The sequence below is a fragment of the Rhea pennata genome, unplaced genomic scaffold (genome assembly GCF_028389875.1).
Source record: "Rhea pennata isolate bPtePen1 unplaced genomic scaffold, bPtePen1.pri scaffold_32, whole genome shotgun sequence".
NCBI lineage: Eukaryota > Metazoa > Chordata > Aves > Rheiformes > Rheidae > Rhea > Rhea pennata.
Genome location: NW_026907679.1, coordinates 1,762,350 through 1,773,908, shown reverse-complemented (window position 1 = coordinate 1,773,908; position 11,559 = coordinate 1,762,350). Strand labels below are relative to the sequence as shown.

Genomic DNA, 11,559 nt, shown 5'->3' with positions numbered 1-11,559 from the left:
AGGTTTAGACAGGGGGCTGCGGCTCCAGGATATTGACACTGAGAGAGGAGCAGTTCTGGCAGGGACTCGGCAAATGCTTTCATCCACCCTGAAGCCTACAGAGAGAGTCAGCATCACTTTTCCAGCCTCAGCTAGGTTTGTCTCACCTGCTCATTATCACCTAGAAACCTGGAGGTGCCCCTGGACAGTGTTCCAACTCTGGGAGCTTTCTTCAGGGAAGAGCTGAATAATCAGCATGTGGGATGGGGTCTCTGATCACTGAGGGGAGAGATGTGGGGACAGAGAATCAGCTCCCTGCAGAGACAGGTCCAGGCTGCAGAGTCCTGGCCAGAGTGTGAGAGGAAACTGTCAACTCCAACGCCCCTGCTCCACTCCCAGCCAGCACAGCCCTCTGCTCTCCAGGCTGTGGAGTCCAGGGCGTGGGTCATTTCCTCAGCAGCCAGACATCCAGGGGAGGAGACACTCCTGAGTGTCTCTCTGTCCCTCCCTGTCCCTGCCTCCCTCAGCACAAGTATCATGGTATTCCTCCATGTTTCCCACCTGTGCATGTTGCCCCTTGTCCTTCCCCTTGGGCGCTCTGGGCGCGGGAGGGGTTCTGATACCGTTCAGACACCGACCATGTGGGTCCTGCCATGCAGATGTGTCTTTGACAGTGAGGCGTCCAAGCCCCCTCTAACCTGTGGGGCTCTGGACAATGCAGTTTAGGGGACCGACATTGAGCCAAGTCTATCACCAGGACACCCCATCCTTAGGACATTCAGCCATTTCCCTGGGGTGTCTGGCTGGGCTGAAACTTGTGCCCCTCCTAGAAGGGCACAGCTCTCCCATTGCAGCTGGGTGTAATCTAGGTGTCTCAGGGAGAAGCCACCTAGATACTGGGAACACAGAAATGCTACTGGGAGGCTGGATGCGGGCATCTGGAAATACCCCAATGTGTTGCTGTTGCTGGCTAGAAGAGGATTGTGAGACCTTCCTCACATACTCTCAGGAAAAAGTGTAAGAGTGTTGATGGCTACTTTGGAAGCAGACTCCTCTGCTCTCTGCAGTGTCATTTCTTTTTTGGATAAAAAAAAAAAAGGAAACTTTTTGCAATTTCCTCCACTTTCAGGGTGCGAGCACAGGGCAGCTGGGAACAAGCCAGATGGACAGGACAGCTCTCCTCCCTCTGCTCCAAAACTAGAATGAATCTTTCTGTCTGTCTGGAATCACAGCTGATCATTTCTAGTGCCGAAGCAACGCTGAGAATTTCTACCTCCAAGAAGCCTTCTCCTGTGTGACAGGGTCAGAGTCAGGTAAACAAAACCAAAGAAAAAAAAGAGCCTTAAAGCTATTCATGAGAGCCCTGGGAGTGCAGATCCTGAAATCTCTTCAACATTTTGAGTGGATTAAATCTGACCAGAACAGGGAACAGAAATCTTAGTCATCACTGTTCCCATGTACACAGTGCTGTAGGTCAGGACTGGCTCCTCGGGAGTCAATGGGCAGAGGCCACAGCTCCTCATGGCAAACTCAGCCAGCACAAAGCAAAGCTGAAGAGACAGAGCTCAGTGATGGTGCTGCTGAGATGGGGAGAAGTAATGGATGTCTGCTCGGGGGGGCTTATGAGAAAACTTTGCTCAGAGAAGTCTGTCCTAATTTGTGTCTCTCTGTTCTTCCTTGGACAGTCCCCCAAGCTATGAGGTGCAAAATGTCCAACAGCAGCTCCATCAGTGAGTTCCTCCTCCTGGCATTTGCAGCAACATGAGAGCTGCAGCTCTTGCACTTCTCCTTCTTCCTGGGCATCTACCTGGCTGCTCTTCTGGGCAACGGCCTCATCATCACAGCCATAATCTGTGATCTCCATCTCCACACCCCCATGTACTTCCTCCTCAACCTGTCTGTCCTTGACCTCAGCTCCATCTCCACCACTGTCCCCAAATCCATGGCCAATTCCCTGAAAAACACCAGGGCCATTTCCTACTCAGGATGTGCTGCCCAGGTCTTCCTGGTTGTCTTCTTGTTTTCAGCAGAGTATGAGTCTCCTCACTGTCATGGCCTATGACCGCTACGTTGGCATCTGCAGACCCCTGCACTATGGCACAATCATGGACAGCAGAGCTTGTGTCAGAATGGCAGCAGCTGCCTGGGCCAGTGGTTTTCTCTATGCAGTCCTGCACACTGGAAACACATTTTCAATACTGCTCTGCCAAGGCAACACAGTGGACCAGTTCTTCTGTGAAATCCCCCAGATCCTCAAGCTCTCCTGTGCAGACTCCTATCTCCGGGAAGCTGGGTTGCTTGAGGTTAGTGCCTGTTTATTCTTTGGTTGTTTCGTTTTCATTGTGCTGTCCTACGTGCAGATCTTCACTGCTGTGCTGAGGATCCCCTCTGAGCAGGGCCAGCACAAAGCCTTCTCCATGTGCCTCCCGCACCTGGCTGTGGTTTCTCTATTCATCAGCACTGGCCTCTTTGCCTATCTGAAGCCCTCCTCCATCTCCTCCCCAACTCTGGATCTGGTACTGGCTGTTCTGTACTCCATGGTCCCTCCAACACTGAACCCTCTCATCTACAGCATGAGGAACAAGGAGCTCCAAGAGGCAGTGAGGAAACTATTTCAGCTGGTACTAGTTCAGCAGCAGTGAGCTGCTGATATCTCCTTACAAAGAATTTAAACTTTATCTCGGGCAGCTCCTTTGTTTTGCTAATTCTGTCTGTGATAGTTACGTTTGTACAGAAATGTCTGAATTCATCCCACTTCTCCAGAGGCACAAATCCCATCTATATGACTCAGCGGCCTTCTGTAAATCTGCCTATCACTGTGTCAGAGCTGGCCTCCCAAGTAGCACCTCTATAATAAAAGGGGATCTCCCTAGCACTGTGCCTGAAAGCTGGGCTTTTCTTCACCACCTTGAACCAAGAATGCTTTCAGAGAATTTCACTCAACAAGGCCTTGTTGCGATGCCTGAAGTTTCTGTGGGCTAAGAGGCATTAACTCTTTTGAGTGATGTATCAGGGAATGAGGGCTGGATTAATCCCCCACTTGTGGGTGGGTTTCCAGTGCCCCTGGGGAGAGTGAGTGGTCAAGTGATCTCTGCTGAGGACTGTCTCACATATGAGAGGGCTGGTGAGAGATGCCCATCCTTCTGGAAGGGAATGTGCAGCCACCCAGACAGTGTGTGCCTGGGATGTGTAGTGAGTGGAGACTCCCAAAACCAAGTGGAGTCACCCAAATATAAAGGGCCAAACCAAGGAATGCACCAAATCAGGGTTCTGCAGTCTCAGGAGAGGGACTGGGCTAGGTCTAATGACACCGCTGAACATGCCTTGAGAAATGTGAAATGCCCTGTGATTACTTCATCCATCCTCCATATCCTCAGACCCTGGGTAGGGAAGGAGGTTGTCAGGTGCAGTGATGCTGGTCCAGCTGGCTCTGTCTTGACCGGCATGGCCAGTGCTAAGCCACCATGAGGCCACACTAGGAGCTTCTATGCCCTTCCGTGGCGTTGGGGCTGTGGGGGTCAGTGTCTGGAGCTCCACAACCTCCTGCAGCAGGCACTTCTGTAGGGCTCCCCATCCTGGGCAGCTGTGCTTTATGGGCTGGGAAGAGGGCAGAGGAGGTGAGGAGAGCTGTGTAGGGGCTGAGATGGGCTGGAAAGGACCCAGGAGAGGAAAAATGCCAGCAGGAAGCTACTGCATGTGACCAGCAGTGTGAGAGCACTCAGACGTGTGCTTGCAGGGCAAATGCAGGGCTCCTGGCAAAGGCATCCAGACATGGTAAGTGCAGAGGAGAACAGCTCTGGTTCTTCCCTGTGTTGCATGCTGTGACCACAAGGTGGGAAAAGGAGGGTCAGATACTGGTGTAGAGAGACACTCAAAGTTCATGAGAGGTTAATCAGGATAGATTTAATAGCAGACTTACACTCCAAACTGCTTGGGCAGCCCCAGGAACTGCTTGGGGGGAGGAGGGGCTGTGAGAGGAGGCTACAGGAAGCACGAGTCAGACACCCAGGTGGGATTCAATTCATTGTATCCTAAGGGCCTCTTAAATCTACCAGAACTCTTTCCTTATCTCAGCTGTGCTCAGCTTGAGCAGCCACTGGCTGTGAAGCAGCTCAACATTGTTGACAAGAGGGAATATGCACGTCTGACCTTGACAGGAGTTTGGTCAGTGTGCAGAGAACACACTCTGCGGCTGTGATCATGTGCTCTGCCAGTTCCCTGACTCACTGCCAGATCTCCCGTAGATCTTCCCACTACATATCCACACAGTGGGGAAGCTGCTCTGTGATCATCGTCACACACCAGCCCTTCCAATGTTGGCAGTGCACCAAACCCATGGGATTGTCCATGACTAGCTCCATCCTTTTGCATGTCTCCATATCCTGATGGAGGGGAAAAGGCCAGCCTTACGCGGCCTCTCTCCTGCAGAAGACCCTGGAAAATCCCAGAACACAGTATCTTCTAAAATCTATGTGGGGCACAGTCTGGGCTGTGCAGGGACAAGGTGAGGTGATTACGCACTGCAGGCCAGATGGTGAGGTACTACAAAAGGTACTCTGTGTCTCACTGCCTGTTCCATCACCACAAACACTCTGGAACATACGTACACATGTTTGAACCCGGTTACTGTCTATGGGCCTGCCTCACTCGCCTCAGGTGGGTACTGTAGGCCATGGCTGATGATGTCCCTCCCATGGCAGACCTATGCCTGTCTTTGACTCTCAGCGCCCAATCTTGGAGGCAGCAGCTGGTGCTTACTGTGCCCTGACAATGGCAAAGTTACAATGAGAAATTGGGCCTGCACATCTCCAGTAGAGTCTCCTGAAAAGACACCAGGCATGCCCAGGAAGATTTCTTGCCCAACTCTTGGAGAGCTGTGCAACTAGCTGCCCAACATGGTGGCATGCACACAAGAAGGCAGTGGTGCACGTGCAAGGCCCCAGAAATCTCCTGTCAAGCTGTGAGGGGGCTGAATGCTAAGTTTGGTAGAGAGACTGACAGCAGTAAATGGAGTCTGCACCAACCATTCCCATCACTGCTCAAGATGCTTGGAAAATCAAGACTTTGCTACAGGCTCCAGCTCCAGAAAGGGCTCAGTCCTTTGCATATCCAGAGCCTTGCTCACTGCCATCTCCTTTCACTGACACTGTCAAGGGAGGCAGAGGGGGGGAACCCAGGACAATGTTGTTCACAGGGGGCTTTATGAATTAACCGGATGAACCTCCTCACGTGTGCTTGGTCAAGTTGGTTTAGGTCCCGACGTTTTGGAAAGTCCTAGGCACAACGATCCAAATGGCCTATGCCAACAGCTGAGAGGCCTGGCAGCAGCAATCTCAGTGCATGGTATTCGTGCTGATGGACACAGTAACCACTGTGCAACCTTCAAAAGGTTGTCCTCATTGTGAACATGTGTTTAGAAGAGAGAGCACTGCTTTCCTGGACCTGCTGCTCTTCAGGGCCTGAAGATGTGCCGCTAGGGCCCTGGCACTGCTGCTTTGATGCAGGAAGGCAGAGGAATCTGCACCCATGGCACCTGGGGCCATGATCTGGTGCCTAGAGGAACTTACCTTGCCCCTCACCTCCAACACCATCATCTCTGCCAGGAGGTCCCCACTGCCAGGCTGCTGGCACACTACCGAACTCTGATCATCTACCTGGCTGCTTGAGGCGCTGCAGAAGATGTGGCCATGCCAGGATGTGGCTAGACTCCTGCCTGTTCTGTAGTGACAGGGACACCCTGGTGCACAGGAATGCACAGGAAGGAGCCCAGCAGGCTTTCCTGGCCACCCACAGGAGATGTGCAGCCACACAAGGAGAGGCCCAGCTGCCCTGGCATCCTGGAGATGTGAGCTGCATGAGGGCTGGCACCCTGGAGGCCTTGTGCTGACTGCCAATGCTGTGCCAGCAGACCACTGGCACTGGGGGCTGTGGAGTTGCCCCGGGGCACCGATGTCACCATGCTGTCACTCTGCAACTTAGTCACAGTGCCCAGGGGCAGCAGGATAGGCAGAGCCTCCTGGCCCCCTGCCAGTCTGCCAGGCTTTGCAGCTGGGACACAACTGGGTGCAGCCAAGGGCTCTCTGCAGGCACTTTGGAGGCCATCCTTGGGCGCTAATCCTGCTGTGTGTGGGCAGCAGGGATAGCAATGGCTACTGAGAGGAGAGAGGGAGGGGAAGACGTTATCGCAGGACACCTGAGGGTACTGGTGCCTGCACCCCAGCGCACTCACTGATGGAAGCACTCAGCAGCTGCACCTCCACTTGGTATACGGTCCTCTTCCTGGCCTTCCTCTGGCCTTGCTTCCTGACCTTGCTGTGCACCTTCTCTGCCCTGCTTTGGTGCTGAGGCCACTCCCTGCCATTCCTCAGCTGCTCGTCAAGGGCCTGTGCCTGCTGCTCTGCTCTCGAACACTGCCTAAGGCTGCCTCCCGTGTCCACTGCCACCACAAATCCCCATGACTAGCCCTTTCCTCCTCATCTTGCTAGGGCTCTCCATGCACAGCACTGCTCCACTGGGGACATCCCTGTACCCACCACAGGGAACACCAGCACTGTGACATGTTACAACCCCACCGATGCCCCCAAAGGGGTGCCCTGCTAACACACACCTCTGCAGCAGGGACACACAAGGGACAGGAATAGACATGGCAGCAAGCAGCTGACCCACCAGGGGCCCCAAAACACACAAAGCCCAACTCTCCTGCCCTCCAATTCCCTTCCAGCCCTCCAAGGCCTTGCAGCAGGTGATGCCTCTGAGCAGCCAGCCACAGGCATGCACCTGCTCCCTTCCCACCTCCAGGAAGCAGAGAGTAAGTGTTCTCCCAAGGTCTCACCATGCCAGCTCTCGTCTCTCTCTTTTTCCTCACGTACCCTCCTAAGCGCAGACCCCAGCAGGCTTCTGAGTCATCAGTTACCTCAAGATAAGTTCTCCAGCCATTTGCTACTGCTGGCCTATCATGTCCTCTGACAAAAGAGTCTGCCCAGTCAACATCCACGCCTACCTGCCTGCTGCTGGGCTCTAAGGGACCCAGAAGGAGATGACCTCACAGTCACCACCACAGACATGTCTCTATCAATGGTCAGTAACCCTCTGAGACAGCAGGCATCTCATGGTAACTTCCCCCTCCATGAGACAAATGCTGACCTCTCAGCTGCTAATGTAGGAGTGAGCTCCAAAGCCCATAGCCCAGCCATGGAGCTGCTGATGCTCCATCAGCTGCTCAACTGCAAATCACCTCACAGACCGCTCTCCAGGCACAGCTCTGCTGTGATCCAATCAGTTCAGCAGTCACAAGTGACCTCACCATCACCAGCCAAGCCTTGTTCCTGCAGCTGGCCTATCAGGTACTCAGACAGAAGTGACCTCATCATCAAGAGTGGAGCCATGTGCCCCCAGCTGGCCTGCCAGCTCCTGCCAAAGAACCGATTTGACACTGGTCATTTTCTGGCATAACTCTTGCTGACAGCCATGACCTCCCTACCCACACCCTGGCTACATAACTATTGCTGCCTGCAGCTCCTCCTGCCTCCTCCACAGCTGAGCCAGCTCCTGAATTGCCTCCCTGATTCAACTCCTGGCCTCACGAAGCTCATAGTGCAGCAAAACACCCTTTAGATAGCAGTTACTACCACCCCCAAAAAAGATTAGATTCTGGGAATGCTCTTGAGAACTCCATGGGAGCTACAGCATACCCCAGCTCCAGGACACAGGATCCCTTTCCTGCTAGATCCAGATCTCAAAGGGGGACCCACTCCTAGGGTAACCTGGCCATGGATTGCCCCTCACCCTCCACATGGGGATGGAGCTGGCCCCACAGGAGTATTGGGGCTCAGGACAACCCCAGCCACAGGACCCGGGAGTCCTGGTGGCCACATTGTCCCCTGAGCCAAATGGGACCCTCAGGCAGGGCTCCTGTGGCAGCCCACATCCTATCAAGCCACCCCACAGCCCAGGACCCACAACTGTTTTTATATTTTACAGTCTCTGCATGACAAACGAGGAAGGAGTTCCCGAATCTCTTACCCTTCGTGGAGTGCCACAGGAGCACTGGGAACAAGGAATGGTGGTCTGGGCTGATGGTCTGAGAGCTGCATCTCATTTACCCCCTTGCCCTTGGCTCACCTGTCCAGTCAGGAAGAAAAGGATGCTTTTCCCATTTCATCACCCCAATCGCCTCTCCAATGCATTCCTGATCCTCTGTCTGTCAATGAGTGGCCCAACGTGGCTCTGCTGCCTACTGTCCCCACTCCTCACGCTGGAACAGCTCTGAAGGGCAGCAGTGGGGAGGACATGAGCAGTGCCCACCTGCTCCCAGACCTCACAGGGAAGTGAGGGCTCTGCTGTATCCCTAGGGAGACCTGCCTGTGAGGTAGCACATCCCACTGTGACCTCCGTTTGTGTCATCGGGGCCTCAATAGGCCACTGCTATGAAGACGGCACAGCCAGGGAGAGCTGGGACATTTCCTCTCATGTGCTACAGAGCAGCCACCTCTCCTCATCCCAGTTATGTTCACCAAAAAATCTATTAAATTCTTCAGGAATGTCTCCAGGCAATGCCAACAGCTCTGGAATCTCTCACATGGGGCACTGGAGAGGTCACTTCTGCAGCCCTGTACCGACAAGTGTCTGCACTGAGGAGACCTGTGCAGTTCCCTGGGGCGTGGGGGTTGGTTTGGAGTTTAGAATTTTTCAAGGACAGGATCCAAGTCATGTGTTTCTGCTGTGGGTCGCTCTTTCTGTAGAAGCAGGCTGTAGGACAATATGGAGCAGGACACAACCTTCTTCCTTGAGGCACCAAAGCAGGCTATTTAGTGTTAAAAGTCCTCAGCTGGGTCTGGGGTACTTAAGACAGGTATGATACACCAGAAAAGAACAAACATGTCTTTGAGTCCTGTCCTCCAGAGGCTTTTCTTCAGGACGCTGGTGCTTGCTGTGCTCCAAAGTTATGGACAAGGCCAGGTAGTAAATCTGGGGAAGTTCTCCCATTTTCCATGAATTTTTGCCCAGCTTTCCTTCTGGCTGGGCATAGGGAGAAATATTTCTCCTCTTCATACTGCAGCTGATCTTTTTCAGCATCACCTTGGAGCAGAGCTCCTCCCCTGGGTACAGTGCCTGGCACCTTGGATCCCCCCAAGCATCCTGGCTCTCTCAAGGGACTGTACAGCCCTGATTCACAGCATCTCCCTCATTTTTGACCCTGGGCTTCTCAGAACATGCCCACATGCTGCAGTGCTGTTGCCCAGGCTCCAGTGCAGAGCCTGTGAAGAAGTGCAGTGCCTCAGGACCTGCATTTTGGCTCATTCAGACATTTGTGAGGTGACCAGCTCCCGTCTTTGTCAGTGCTGGAGTTTGGGAATGGGCCTACAAGCAGCCTGCTTGCTCTTCGTTGTCTCGACACAGACCACAGAAGCACAGCCCCATCAAGGTTCACCAAGAGCAGCACTACTCACAGCATGGTCCTGGACCCCCGCATTCCCCCCCACACACACACCAGGAGCTGCATGACTCTCTCCTCTATTTCCAAATGGCCTGATTAAATGGACAGTTTCTAACATCACCTTTGCAGCACTCTAGCTGGAGGTTGTTACTTCCCGTTGTTTCCAATTTCCTCCTCCCCATACTCTTGGTTCATTCAGATACAGAGCTGCTCATTTGCACTTCAGGGAGTTTCAAGCTTGCTCCGTCTTTCACTAGTCTGTCCTTTACCAAGTCCTTAACTGTGTTTCTACCTACCATTTCCTGTCTTTACAAAAGGATTCTAGTAAGGCTGGACCTTGTGCGAAGTGGACCTCAGTGAAGGCAGCTCGGACTTAGCATACTGTTGAGGAGCGTGATTATTTTTCATGAAACTCTATCATGCTTTATTCTTTGTTTGCAATTAAAAAAACCACAATGATCTATGTCGACCTCTATGTCTATTTGCAGCTATTTGTCTAAGGAAAATAGATGGGAATTGGGGCATATGAGATGTACAATGCAGTTGCAACCTTCAGTGGAAGCAGTTTAGCTTTAACAAGAGCGATGGAAGTCCCAGGTGACTAGGAGGGCGACGGCAGGGTTGAGGAGGTGGAGAGGAAGACTGTCTGATCAATGCCTGAGACACTGCTTTCCCTATGTGTCCTGCTTCATTAGGGGACACTCTGGATCTGTATCAACAGGAGAATATTCCTGTCACTCTATAAGTGGAAAATAAAATAATAAAATTTTAAATGCAGAAATACTTTCATATTATTAAAGTCTCCATCTTTCAGCTACACTCCTGAAACCTCTGCAATCAGGCCTACAAGACTATAAGAAAATTATTGGGAAGGACAAAGTTCATCGGGACTTTTTACATTTTAATGTGCCCCATGTTGTATTTTGTGGTGAGTCTATCAGCCTCGGTTACTGAGAGGAGACTGAACAAAACATTCAAGAAGCCAAAGTCAGAAGCAGAGCCCAAAGTTTCACGGAGCATTAATGGTTCCCACTGAGGACCGTTACCAAGAAAGTCTCCCCAGGGGCTGATTAGAGCAGAAAATTGGAGGCACTGACTATAGGTAGGCAAAGACAATGTGCAGGTGACTCTGATGCTGCGTCTACCCTTGATGTGTTTTATCAAGCAAAATGGCCGAGTATGGACAGCCAACTCCTGCGAAGGGAGATCCTTTCCCCCATGCGTTGCTCAGGGCTGCTGAGGGGAGCAGTGCACAGGTGGGGGTGTGCAATGCTGACTGCAGGATGGTGATGCGACACCTCCCAGGGTCCCCTGGTGGACAGGGGGACAATGAGGCCTTGCTGTCTCCTCGTAGGTGTCAGTGCCATAGAACAAAGGCCTCTGCTCTTTCAGGCTCTTCACCATGCCAATGTCCTCAGCTATCTCCACCAGGCTGTCCTACGCTGTCCCTTACTTGCAGCTGGGTGCCTGCAGACTGTGGACATCCAACCTGCTTCCCCACCTTGCTCTCACCTCTCCCTTTACTGATGTCTCCCTGTCCTCACTGGCTGTTCCTTGAAGCAAAGAGCCAGGAGCTGATCACAGACTTCCTCGGGATGAGCTTTTCCACCATTGCACTACTCTTTGAGTGACATTGATTCATCTTGATGACTGGTTTGATCGTCACAAGCTGCAGATTTTGACTTTTTCCCCTTCTTGTGCTGCTTCCCACTATCAAGAAAAGTGCCTGGGAGACCCACCCTGGGACACATTACTCCAGCTATCATCAACCCAAGGCTGAGTCGAGGGGGAATAATGGCTCCCCTTGTGTGGGTGGCCACACTCCTCCTCATGCAGCCCTTATTCACAATGACTATGCCTCACTGGCTCATGTAGCGCTTCTCACAACACCCAGGCCCTTCTCTTCAGGGACACTTCTCAGATGATAAGGTCCCAACCTGCCCTGAAGCATGGAGTTATCCTTCCAAGGTGCAGGACTTGCCCCTTCTCCTTGCAAAACTTCACAAGGTTTCTCTTGGCCCCATCCCCAAGTTTCTCAACGTCCTCCAGAATGAAGCTTGGGTATACCAGCTTGTAATGTGCATGTGCAGAGGGCTCAGGCTGCCTTGTGGTGCCTCTAAGAAGGTAACAGCAAGCAGAATTGC

The 11,559-nt window shown here is 52.6% G+C and overlaps 1 pseudogene; it reads left to right on the top strand.

Annotated features, from left to right (window-relative positions):
- Positions 1-1,786: 1,786 nt before the first annotated feature.
- On the top strand, positions 1,787-2,621 carry LOC134154530 (olfactory receptor 14A16-like; annotated as a pseudogene).
- Positions 2,622-11,559: the final 8,938 nt, after the last annotated feature.